Source organism: Mytilus galloprovincialis, chromosome 8, assembly GCF_965363235.1.
Source record: "Mytilus galloprovincialis chromosome 8, xbMytGall1.hap1.1, whole genome shotgun sequence".
NCBI classification, from domain to species: Eukaryota; Metazoa; Mollusca; class Bivalvia; order Mytilida; family Mytilidae; genus Mytilus; species Mytilus galloprovincialis.
Window position 1 is genome coordinate 83,675,791 of NC_134845.1, and position 14,273 is coordinate 83,690,063.

The following is a 14,273-nucleotide window of genomic DNA, read 5'->3' on the forward strand; positions in this document are numbered from 1 at the left end:
CTTTCCAAGTTGACCTCATTTATATTGTACTTACACTAGAAGAAAATACAATAAGAATAGTGTTTTATTATGTCAACAACCCTTCAGGAGCACCTGATGTCTCTCTCGGTTTTTAGTGGAGAGTGTTGTTTATTAATTTTTATTTATAACTGTTGATGTAAATGTCCTTTGGTTTTATGAGTCTTTGTTTACTCCTTGGTTTTGATTGTTATTGTCTTTATCACTAACAGGTTTAAGTTCATAGAAACTATCAAAAATTAATTAAAATTTTATAAGACTTTTACAAATGGCTTATCATCATACATGTAAAAGTTTCATAAAAAGAAAAATGGGGGTTAATAGGCAATTTTTGTTTAGGCATTCAAATTGATAAAACCAGAGGATTCTGAAAATCTGACAGAAATCCCAAAACATGACAAGCGAACTTCCTTTACATTATAATAATGATTAGGGAAACTCCGGATTCAGAATATTTTTTTTTATCTGTATGACCAAAATATTTTTTTTTTATCAAATTAGGGGTCATAATATTTGTCAAGAAAAAATTCATTCCCCACTTTTTTTTGGAGTCAAATGGTCGTTCCCTGACTGCTAGAAAAGTTCTCCGAAAATTTTGCATTCAGTTCTGCGTAGTGGACATTTAAATGACATATAGTCTAAAAGTGTGAAAAAATCTTATGTACAGGTAATTAAACAAGGTGTATAGATGTGAACACATTTAATGTGATACCAGCATGACCAGTGTACATTACATAAAACTAATTGTAAATATGTTTACCCTACATGGTGTTTGGTGTGAACACGGCCTTAGTTGTTACAGTATAAAAATTTGCAACGTGATCTGGTGTGGTTTAATGTATTTATAATAACAGGACTTGATCTAAAAAAAAAATAACTGTATTAAATAATAAACCGATAGTTCCTTCTTCCTTGTTAAACAATAAGCAATACATATGATACGTTAAATTAAATATCTAATTGTTTTGTGTAGTAAATAATAGTACTTGTTAGAATTCAAAGTTGAAGTGTATCCCTGTATAACAGTAGAAAAAACGGATTTTCAATGAGAAAGGGGAAGCACTTTTTTTTAACTATATTTACTAAATGACATAATGCCAATAAATACCATTAGAAGCATGATGACGTTAACATGTTCCCTTATGCTAATTTATGTCTTGTCTTTGGTTAAGCATTTGTGAAAAGGTAAATATTTGTTAATCTTCATTTCGCTACATCAATACATAAATTTGGGACAATTTAGTCTGAATACAAGTACTTTAATGTTAAGTTTGTCAGTCAGCATTCAGGTTTACACATTTGAAAGATTTTTCAATAGTTCATTAGTCTAAAAATATAACAACCCTACATCTTGTCAACAAAAACTCTAACAATGACTTCTTCCAAAAGCTGGACTACTCTCATGACGGGATTTGAAACTGAGATTATATGACAAAACATTTTAAATTTAAACACAAATTGGAATTACTTGATCTTTTAATGTAATGATACATTTTTTCTAATTTCATTTTTTTATAGTACTTTTCTACTTAGAAAAATATTAACTTAGATATCCATCATATAAAAACTGTTGCAACACATGGCTTATTTTCGACACTGACCATTCTATTTAAGAGGCTTGAAGTGATGAAGGAAGCATACGTTGTTGACTTGGGACAATATTATTTATTGATTTTAATCAAAACTAAACTATTCCATATCCTTTACAGACAGGAATAACATTCTGTTTATTTTTCCCATTATTTACAATAGACATTATCACTATTCGAAAATCAGCGACACTTGAACTGTTGCCATCATACAACACTCAGTTTTCCTTTTTAGAATCAAACATTTTCTCTTGTGACGTTTATATGGCGTACTAAATTATAATCCTGGTAATAATTTTAATAACTTTTTATAACATTTATAAAACGTGTGTGGTGAAAAAAAATGGCAAACACAAAGTGGTACGGTGTGTGAAAACACCTCATCTTCTGGTCTTGTCTGAAATAAAAAAAAAATTTTTTTAATAGAAGTTCGAAATCAAACAATTTATTGGAATCCATAAAATACTGATGTCATATTGAATTGTTAACATAATAAAACACTATTCTTATTGTCGTTTGTTCTAGTCTAAGTACAATATAAATGCAAGTCTACTTGGCTTTTCCTTCTGACTTCATAAAAATGCATGAATTGCAAAATGATAATCATTCGGTAAGAGCATTTTTTTTTATTTTCAATCAGATTTTCCTTGTACAATAATTTCGTTAAGGAAAATAACAAAATAGACTGTTTTAACTGCTTCGACTTCCATTGTTGACCTCTTTTGACAACACAAAATAGGAATAACATTATTGTGCGTTTATAGTTAGATAAAGGCAAGAATAGTTTATCACTGTTCAATAATCATTAATCGATTGAGCGAAAACACATCAGGGTCAGAAATCAAAACATTACACTTTGTCTGTATACAGGAGTTTCTTAAAATACAGACATGGTCATTCAAACCTTGCTCTACTCTTAATCAAATCTTAGAATACACCATATGAATAATGTACACATAATAAACTTTGTTTTATTAATTCGAGTCACGATTATATATCGTTTGTATTATATGTTCAGTGCGGCAGTACCTGATAGGAGCTCTTTCCAAAAACAAAAAAAAATACGGAATTTCCCCCAAAAAAATCAGTTCAGATACTAAGCTTTACTAGAAAATCCCATTTAATTTTAAAATTTAATCAAAAGTTAAATGTTTATATGACGTATCGAAACATTAACTCGATATAAATACACACATTTTCCTGAAGAATATTCTCATAACATTCTTAATTAGGTAAGATCGTGTTAAGTTTCTAATATCATCTTTAAAACTAAATCGTTTAAATTCAGATTATAAGTCATCATTTTCATGACTGAATCTCAAATCTATTTATATAATACTCGGTATTATACATCATGTACATGTGTATACTAGTATAATTAAAAACATGTTGTGGGTATAACAAACGTATATATTTTATTTGAATGAATTAGCTTTTTTTTCCTTATGTGTGTGTTTGTGTCATATTTCGTATATTGTACTTTATTTAACATAACATTGCAAACAAAACATGTTAACCAATATACAAATCACCTACGTCACAGCTATTTAAAGAATACACATGTTGCTACAATAGTATTGATTTACATTTTCTATTTGTAGATATGATCTAAACATTATTTTAAATCGTTCTATATAACCTATCTGTCTACATATTTCACAATAATGTAAATAAATATAAATACTTAAAAAGTTGTTTTATCATTCGTTGAAGAAAGTGTTAAACGATCAACATACATTTATATTTACACACAGGTTTTAGCTGTACAATTATTAAGATATCGGAAACAGAGCATTATATGATCTGGTGTTTATTATTATGGTGTGTATGCAGTGGGGGAATTTCCTCTCAAAAAGGTAATTTTCACATTATAAACGGAAGTAATGTCGTTCCCCCTGATTTTAAAAAAGCAATCGATACAAGCATATTAAATGCGAAGATATACGTTTATGCGTTTGATACGTTTTTTTTTTTTTAATTAAAAATCGTTCTCTTGGTTTATAGTTGATGACGAAATCTTTAAATGAGTATTGTAGTGTTTGAATCATTAATAAGACTTATAATAACATATAAGAGTAATGCCTCAATGATAGATATCACTTACATTCTATTTGTTTTTAAACTCTTTAAACAACTTTTCATATATTTGTTAAAACGGAAACTGTTATATATATATAGACAAAAAAGAACTAACACGGGCTAATACATATACATCAAATTAGTATTTAACAATGTGTGTGATTTGACAATACTTTCATTACAGTTTTCTGGGAAATTAAAGACCTAGCAATCACTTCTGGAGGAAATGTTACTCTGTTCTGTAATACAACATCTGTTCCCGGAAGAAAGGTTACGTGGATGAGGAAATCGGACGTTATTGTCCATCATGGTCTAGTATTTCACAGATCTAAGTTTGCAGAAGTTTCTGTAAGCGAAGGTTCTTTTTTGACAATTATGAATGCTAATGAAAGTGATTTTGGTGTGTCATATACTTGCATAGCTGACATATTCTCGTTTAATTCGATGCTGGATCTTGATGTATTGAATGTTTCAGGTAAATCATCATGAGTATGCTTTATAAGAGATAAAAACGTGTTGAAGTCTTTCAGTATTGTGTTAATAGTATTACTTAATGATCAAGTTGTAATTATGTACTGTAGAAAGATCACTGATGATGTCCATTACATGTTGAAATTTGAAAATTAGATATTTTACCTAGAAGGCCGTTTCACGCAATTAAAAGGTTTTGCTTAAGATATAAGTCAGGAACCAGTTGTTCAGTGTTTATCGTTTGTTGATGTGATTCATAAGTGTTTCTCGTTTCTGTTTTTTTTTACATAGATTAAACCGTTGGATTTTGCTGTTTGAATGGTATTACACTAGTCATTTTTGAGGCCTTTATATCTTGCTGTTCGGTATGAACCTAGACTCCGTGTTGTAGGCCGTACTTCTTATATCTATGATCAAGAGGTTTACCCATATGATACTTTACACACATTCACATCGATTAATGTAAAATTCATTTTGTAGTAAAATGCGTTTTGATTTTGGTAAAGTACTGACCAAATCTCAAAATAAATGTCTCAACGTACCTCAATGCGAATTAAAACTTCCAATATTTGCATGTTCATGCTCTTTCGGTTAATGTAGTTCTGTTCAGAAACTCATCTACGAGGTAATATATACTTGATCAGTAACTTTTTTAGACATTTTTGCAATCAGATTAAAAAAATGTTTTTACAAATTCGTATGTCATTTTCTGATTTGGTGTTGAAATGTATTTCAGATTGAAATTAACCTTATGTTCCGCAAAGAGTGAAAAAATAACGACCTGAGAGTTATATTTACGGTTTAGTATTTGGTCGAAAATCTACAGGTTTCTTCTTTTAAAAGATTTACCTTGTCTTTGGTCATATAAGTCTATTAGTACAACGTGATTTTACTGATGTTTATTTTAATTGTATATTGTGGTATAAAAAAATTGTTATAATATATCATGTCATAAAATTGATGAAAGATAATTACTACGGTCGAATTACTCATTTCTATTGATTCAATTTGGACCAATGTCTGAAGCTCTATTTTTAATAAATTGTCATTTTGCTTTTCTCTTGTGTGGTTTTGCCGATTAGTCTAGGGTGTTTAATACAGTAGTTAGATAAAACATATTGTATTGTTCAAAATTGAAATGGATCACATATATGTTTAACAACTTAATTGTATATATCAATGTTCTATTTATAGTTTTACCAAATGACAATGATGTACACATTTCATGGAATTTAAAATCAAGAAAACTTCTTAGAATATACTTTTCGCGGATTTTCCCAATACCACATTGCCAAATATTTCACAAGGTAAGTGGCCAAATCTATTGAAAGAAATATAAAATCTATTATGTACTTAAAAAAAATCATATTTCTGATTTGTGCTTTATACTATTAATTGATGCAATCAATCATACAATAAATGCCCCCCCCCCCCCCCCCAAAAAAAAAAAGAATAATACGTCACACACATACACCTCTTTCTCCAAAAAAGGTAATGAAAATAGAGAATGTGTCCAGGAGCCAAAGATGATTTCATAGATTGCATATAACGTTTTAATTAGACATAATTCAACAAGAATGGCAAACATAATGTGTATTGGATTAATATAATTTGCTGAGGCAAAATAGTGAAAGAACGGGAACTAGTTTTGGGACGTACGGATGGACTAGGATAACACTACCTGTCCCCTTCACCACGGTAGGGAAAACATCAAAAATTGTTTTAAGCATTTAGTTTTCTTTTTTAATTCATAATTTGATATTATTTTATTTGTAAGTGCTTATATCGTTTAGGGAACCAGCATATTACAAACACCAACGACAACAAGTGAACGAGATGGCTACTACTTCAATGTAAGCGTATCTTTTGTAATCCCTTATCAATTGGAGTTATGTGATGGATACTTAAACATACTATGCAGTTTGAACAATCAGACGATTTCAGTTGGAAAAAAACGTGCTCTACCAGTCTGTAATGGTCAGTTTTATAAAATATATCAATTAGTTATTTACCTTTTTGAATATTAGTATGACTTGTTTAAATTTTATTTTCACTTATCTAATTATTTTTTGAAATTGTAGATTCGAAAGAAAAGAACTATCATACAGTTCTACTCATTGTTCTCGGGATCCTAGTATTGGTGTTATTGCATTGCGTTCTACGCAGAATTATAGAATGCGATATGAGTACACTCATAGATGTTGCATCTACGTTTCTTACACATCGAAAGCAGGTAAGACAAATTATAATGTATTTGAAGGTACAAATGTAACAGTATTAATTATTTAATTATTTGAAATATCTTTATTTTTTAACCTTAGTCCTACCCAATTGAAAAGTACATAACCAAACAACATTTCATAATTTGAAGGATAATCTATTTATTATCTCTATCTTGGCATCTTTGTTAGATAACAATTACTTCATTATAGATATTTGATGCATCAAATATATCTAGCAAGTTGATTAAACCTTTTTTTTTTATTTCTTACATTTTCAAAATAACATAGGATATCATGTGGTACTGTTGGTGTAAAATCTTAGTTATTCATCTTAATCCATCCTTCTGATAGCTTATCTGTTAACATAGTATTTTAACCGATTCTTACTATTTTTCATTTTGGTATTATTTTTAAAATGTTTTTAATTTATGAATTGGATTTTGTATAAAACATGATAGATAAAAAAAAAACAATCAGAACGATGCTTATGCGGTTACATTTACATGAAAGGACTAACTTTTTTTTTATTAAATTAATACACTTTTAAAATAGATAAACACAGTTTTCTTAAATCTGATTGTTTTAGCATTAAACAGTGAACAAATTGACATTTTATTTCAACTATGCGAAAATTAAGTTGGTAGAAATAATATTGTTCTTCCAATGTGACCAGCAAAATCAATAATGAAATCCGTCGCCTATATCACCGGAACTACACAACGCATTTGTTCTTTCGTTGAGGGCAATGCTTTATCATCTCCCTTTTTGTATAGGAAACGCATGGTTACTTATAAAACAGCAATTAACCTGAAAGAATTATACCGTTAAACTCACGTGTTTTTTACATGTATAATAATGGTGAATGCTTGACGTACATTTCGGTTTTTTAAATACAAGGCTTTGCCTTAAGATATGGAACAAAATGATAACTGTTTTTTGTTTCACTAAATATGTAATTTGATAGACTTCTGTGAAAACCAATTAGCGTAGTGTATTTAATGAAAGGAAAAGTCGTTTTACAATGTATATTATTTAAGTTGAAACGTATATAGCAACAGGTATGTGAATATGTGCTTAACAATAGTATATATATATATATTTCTTCTGATACCATATTGTTGTCCTCGTGGTCATATATGTATTTATCTTACCTCCTATACATTTCTATGAATGTGATTGGTTAAAAGCGCCCTCGTGGAGACCGTGTATATTTGATATTAGGTTAGTAGGGAGGCGGGGCTTATCTCATACACGGTTAGTAGTGGAGTTACGTCCCTTTATATTCCATATAAGGTAGTAGGGAGGCGGGGCTTATTTCATACACAGTTAGTAGTGGTGTTACGTCCCTTTATAAAAACAAAACGGTACTGAGAAAAAAATCGTAAAGGTTTCAACAGACGAAGAAATTGATGATTAAGATTGAAATAAATTCATCTAACACATTTAACCCTCACAAGTTTTTATTTTTGGTATCTGTTTTTGTAGGATCAATGGAAGTAGTTTCTTAATGCTCACAGTATTGAGGACTTGCTCATTTTGATAGGTCTAAAATTCACACGTTAAGATAGTCGGTAAGATAAATTCGTTACATAGTATGCTAGTGACCTAATACGGTATATATGGGGTCAGTAAATTTCATATGGGGATTCGAGCTTCGCTCTCACCCCATATGAAATTTACTGACCCCATATATACCGTATTAGGTCACTAGCACACTATGTAACCAATAATGTCTGTGGAGAACAATGCCTTTTCCATTATTCGTGTATTCCGTCGAAAGTCTTATTCTAATTAACATGTTTCTTCTTTTAAAAGATTTACCCTGATACATGTTATTTAGTGAATACAAAGTTCACTGCTGTTTAGTTTCATTGTATATGGTGGCCAAACATGTATACCCGCATTATGTACTATAATAATATATATCCAGCTATCACATTGATGAGATATAACCACGGCTTAAGTACTCCTTTCTATTAATATCTTTGCGATTAAGACCTACGTAGAATTATTTTTTTTATAAATTGTCTCTTGACTTCTTTCCTCCCTGGATTTGCCAAGTAGTCTATAATAACTATAATGGTTTACTTTTATAAATTGTTATTTGAATTGAGAGTTCTCTCATTGGCACTCACACCACATCTTCCTATATCTACCAAGTTTCACTAAATATTAGTGTTGTCAACGATTAATCGGTTAACCGGTTAACCGTTTGAACGACCGAATACCGAATACAAAAAAAGCTAACCGGTTAACCGGATTATTTTTCAATTTTTATAGATTTGATATAAAATTGTATTGAAATCATATTTATGTTTTCTGTTAAAATCATCGTCGTCGTAATTTATTTGACAGATCAATTGTCCGGTATATTGATTGCTTTTGCTAATAAAAAATATAAAGATAATTAGAACTTGTCTTTCAGCTCGGGGCAGGATATTAAGGAAACTTAATTAGTATACCTGTTTTTTTAACAGAAACTTTAAATCTGTAATACGATTTAATTTTACGATTTACTTCATTAGTTCATTTTTGATCTAATATTGTGTAGACCTTCATCTGAATGTGCAATCTCAGTCGTGCAAGGATTTGTCATACTTTAAACGAAATGCTTACTCAACAATTGTGAAATGCAAACCAATGTGAATGTAACCAGTGTATACTTGAAAGTACGAGTACTTAATGATTTCAAATTGAAACACTCCACATTATTTTCGGGGACAACAAGAGAAAGTCAAAGAATCATGGGTTTCAGACAATATTAAATTCTACTTGATCAATAAGTTTGTTTTGTTAAAGATTTGAAGTTAGTACAAACGCCACAGTTAATACGGTGTATTTGTCAAACTTCGCCTGGAATCTTCATAGACAAGATTTATAATACCAAAGAACAAACTTAAATTCATCGTATTATAAAAACGTAAATGGATGAAAGGCCGTAACATTGACACTAATACCACATCTTCTTATATCTATGTGTAGGATACTAAAGATAAGGCCTGCAAGCAACAACGAACGATTATCCGAGTAAACGGTTAGCCAAAAGTGTACGATTTGACAAAACTAATAAATATTTAATTTAAGGTGGTACCTAACACTACAGGGAGATAACTCTGTAAAATCAGGTAAACGTTTTAATTACGTTGTGTTGTAAAGGGAATATTAAGCTTCTCAATGATCAAAATAAGTGTTTGTCAAACTTTTATATAACCAGTGTAATTTTTCTGATAAAACAGTTTGTTCAAATTTTTCGGAATTTTTTATATTTTTATTAATGGGTCAAAGTAAATACTTTGTCAAACTTTTATGAAAATTAAACGAGCCAAATTAATTTTAGTTAAAGTATTGGGTACCACCTTACTAGACTTCTGTGAATATCCACTTTTCAAAAGACAGTAAAACCAATTAGCGTTGTGTACTTCATGAAAGGAAAGGTCGTTTTATTTATATTGAAACGTATATAGCTACATGTACGTGAATATGTGCTTAACAATAGTATATAATACAGTTCTACTGAAATCGTATTGTTGTACTCGATGACAAAGATGTGTTTGCGTGTGGTGAACAATGCTTTTTCAATTATTCGTGTATTCCGTCGAAAGTCTAATTTTAAATAACATGTTTCTTCATTTAAAAAGATTTACCCCGATACATGTTCTTTAGTGAATACAAAGTTCACTGAAGTTTAGTTTCATTATATATGGTAGTGAAACATGTAGAAACACATTATCGACTATAATATATATCAAGCTATCAAATTGATGAAAGATAACAACGTCTTAAATACTCATTTGTATTGATGCGATGTAGAACTACGTTTCAAATTCCCTTTTTTACAATTTGCATCCTGGCTTCTCTTCTCCCTGGATTCTTCAAATAGTCTAGGGTGTTTAACACAGTGCATTTAGTGTTACAAGAATGTTACATAACCCTTTTTTAGATCCTGCTAAAGAAATAATCGCACATTTTGAACCAAAAGATTGTACATCTAACACGTTTTTACTACGTATCATACTCATATCTATAATACTAAAATTACGAGGTCCAATTTGTCAGCCGTCATCGGGTAAAAACGACACATCAAAGAATTCAACTCTATATATAACTAATATAGGACAATGGTGTAGATTAAATATTACACCACTCCAGACCCTTTTGTTTTCCACATAATTAATATTGCCAATAATTAACAAGTTCCGGGTCTAAACCGATACCGATACCAATAGTGTATTCACCTGTTAGCTATTACCTTATCTGTACGTTCCGCATTTGACAGGCGCACCCCTAAACGGTGTATTTAGGATTTTGCTATATACACGGGTCACAATCAAAGTGCTGACACTACTAAATTCAATCATTGTCAAACTGTTCCCTATTGTAGCTTTATTCAGCAATCAGCAAGACTTTCTAAGATAACTAATATAGGACAATGCTGTTGATTAAAAAATACCCCATTCCTTTATAGCCTGGACCTTTTGTTTTCCAAATAATTAATATTTCCAATAATTGCTAAGTTCCAGGTCGACGGGTTCAAACAGAAAGATTCGAAAGCAGAGAAAACTGTGTATCTTATAATCGACATGACTTTATCAGATGACAATACCAATTACTAAAATAAGGCTTAGGCATAGTTATATACTTTAATTCAGTCACGGACCCGCGATATCACGGGTGTGTACTTGTATATATGTATATATATATATATTTTTTTTTACATCTCATAATAGGAAATACAAACATTAAAGAATTCAGAAAGGATGGAGACAACCACATTTTTAGAACATACTCCATGAAGCTTAGAAAGTCTTTCTCAACCTCGTATATTCTCGTGAATATATCAGAAAACAATCAGTGGAAAACCAGTGAACTTGTGTTAGTATTTAATATCAAAGATGAAACATGACTAAGGAATGAAATTTAGGAACTGTATCAGTCAACACCTACTTTTGATTAGAGTAATGAAACAAAAAGTACTACCGCAGAATATATTTATAGAGCTCTGTTATTTAGCTGGTATGTGAAATTATGAAGATTTTTGTTTAAATAAAACAAACCTTATTCTAGTCGGAGATATTATATACATGGCCAGCAGTTTTTTTCTTAAAAAGTATATAATAATTATGCATCGTGCTTATTTTCGTGTTCGTATCATCATTTGCACAATTCCCTCGATTTTGCTTGCTATTATCTTCCAATATTTAAGGACAACAACTACATAAAAGCTCTTAGCATGAACATCTTCTATTGAAAATCGTTTAGAAATCGTATATTTGAATTTTAGTAATGAAATTTAATGATTGTTATTAAGCATGTTAATATTGCAAAAAAACATTTAGACTTATATACGTATACAATTGTCAGTAATCAACTGTATCATTTATGTTGTTGTTTTATAATAAAGTGTATATCATGTTATCATGAAACTACCTGCTGAAAACAGTGTCCCTTTTTATTAACGAACACGTACTTATATGCTGTCTGTTTTTTTTTAACGTAGGGCATTATATTTTTAAAGAACACGTTTAATAGACCACTTGTTTATATATAGTTTACTTTTACAACTACAAAAAGACCATTGATAATTATCGAATAAATAAATAAACTGGTTGACTCGTAATTAGGTTTTTCCAGTTTTCTGAGGAAAGACCTACTGTTTTTCTTCTGATTTTTTTTTCTTCCGCCTAATTTTGTTTTTGCGATAAATATTTGTTTCGCAATATGTCGCTTAGATATTTGGTATATGATATCGAACAGTTTATGCGATTTTGAAATTTACCCTGTGTAACCGAATACTTTTCTTTGAGGGAATTATCGCCCCAAACACTGTTTTCCTTGTGTCAACTACTCATTCGCAACCGTAAACAAACTCATCATAGATACCAGGACTCAATTTTGTATATACGTCAGAAGGCGTTTCGTCTACAAAAGACTCATCAGTGACGTTCGTATCCCAAAATGTAAAAAAAGCCAAAAAAAGTACTACCAAGTTGAAGAGCATTGAGGACCAACATCCCTAATAGTTATCAAAGGTACCAGGATTATAATTTAGCACGCCAAACGCGCGTTTCATCTACATAAGACTCATCAGTGACGCTCATATCATAATATTTATAGAGCCAAACAAGTACAAAGTTGAAGAGCATTGAGGACCAAAATTTCTTAAAGTTTTGCCTAATCCAACTAAGGTAATCTACAAATGTATGCCCGAGGTACAAAAAGTGCTGACTACCGGGCTTGTGATACCCTCGGGGAAATTAATCTCGACCCAGTGGTAGTAAATAAACTCATCATAGATACCAGGACTCAATTTTATGTAAACGCAAGACGCGCGTTTCGACTACAAAAGACTCACCAGTGACGCTCGAATCCAAAAAAATTTAAAAAGCCAAATAAAGTACAAAGTTGAAGAGCATTGAGGACCAAAATTCCTAATATCTTGCCAAATCCAGCTAAGTTCATCTATGCCTGAGGTAAAAAGCCTTAGTATTTCAAAAATTCTAAATTTTGAAAACATTAATTTATAAATATAACCATATCAATGATAATTCATGTCAGTACAAAAAGTGCTGACTTCCGGGCCGGTGATACCCTCGGGGAAATTAATCTCCACCAGCAGTGGCATCGCACAGTGGTAGTAAATAAACTCACCATAGATACCAGGACTCAATTTTGTATAAACGCCAGACGCGCGTTTCGTCTACAAAAGACTCATCAGTGGCGCTCGAATCCAAAAAAAAAAAGTTAAACAAAGTAAGAAATTTAAGAGCATTGAGGACCAAAACTCGTAAACGTTTTGCCAAATACAGCTAAGGTAATCTATGCCTGAGGTAGAAAAGCCTTAGTATTTCAAAAATTCTAAATTTGGTAAACAGTTAATTTATAAATATAACCATATCAATGATAATTCATGTCAGCACGGGCTGGTGATACTCTCGGGGAAATTAATCTCCACCAGCAGTGACATTGACTCCGTGATAGTAAATAAACTCATCATAGAAACCAGGACTCAATTTTGTATATACGCCAGACGCATACATATAATCATATCAATGATAATTCATGTCAGCACAAAAAGTGCTGACTACTAGGCTGGTGATACCCTCCGAGAAATCCCCTAGTGAGGATATTGGGTCCTTGTGGTGATACATCCTGCGACACGGGGTTTGTCATGTATTTTCTATATATTCCATATATATATTTATATATTTATAAGTACGTCTGAGTCAGTGACAACTCTACAACAGATGTATCCATCGGATCGCCATCAATGATGGTGATACACGGCTGTGTACATAATGTAGATACAACTCGTCTAAACATCAACCCAACAATGTTAGATCTGTAAATACAACTCGTCTAAACATCAACCCAACAATGTTAGATCTGTAAATACAACTCGTCTAAACATCAACCCAACAATGTTAGATCTGTAAATTTGCTTTCGGAAATTTTTGGTTCTTACCTCGCCGGGATTCGAACCCATGCTACTGTGATATCGTGACACCAAATCGCCTGCACTGCAGCCGTCCCGCTAGACCACACGACCACATGGGCTCTCGAAAATAGAGCTTTCGCTGGCCATGTGTTACCTTTCCTCGTCAGTTTTAATCTAGCGGCGTACTACAGTACATGATATATAAGGCATGAAGATGTTATTGCTACAGATCAGCTAAATTATCTATAGTAAAGGATCCTACAAATGTATATATATATATATCATGAATAAGACATACATCGAACATGAAATATATGCACCTTGAATTTTGATCAACTGTTTGATATACAGTAAGCGGAATACACAAACATCACTACTGTATTATATCTGATTTAAAAATAACATAGTTAACTGATGTTTAAATATGCGTATCCTTTCAAAATATATAAGTATGACGTA

General features: G+C 31.1%; 1 long non-coding RNA gene across 1 annotated transcript; it reads left to right on the plus strand.

Annotated features, from left to right (window-relative positions):
- The first annotated feature begins 3,325 nt into the window (after positions 1-3,325).
- On the plus strand, positions 3,326-5,468 carry LOC143043595 (uncharacterized). The gene is made up of 3 exons (XR_012968492.1): positions 3,326-3,463; positions 3,871-4,161; positions 5,352-5,468. It is a non-coding gene; the product is annotated as an uncharacterized LOC143043595 (long non-coding RNA).
- The last annotated feature ends 8,805 nt before the right edge of the window (positions 5,469-14,273 follow it).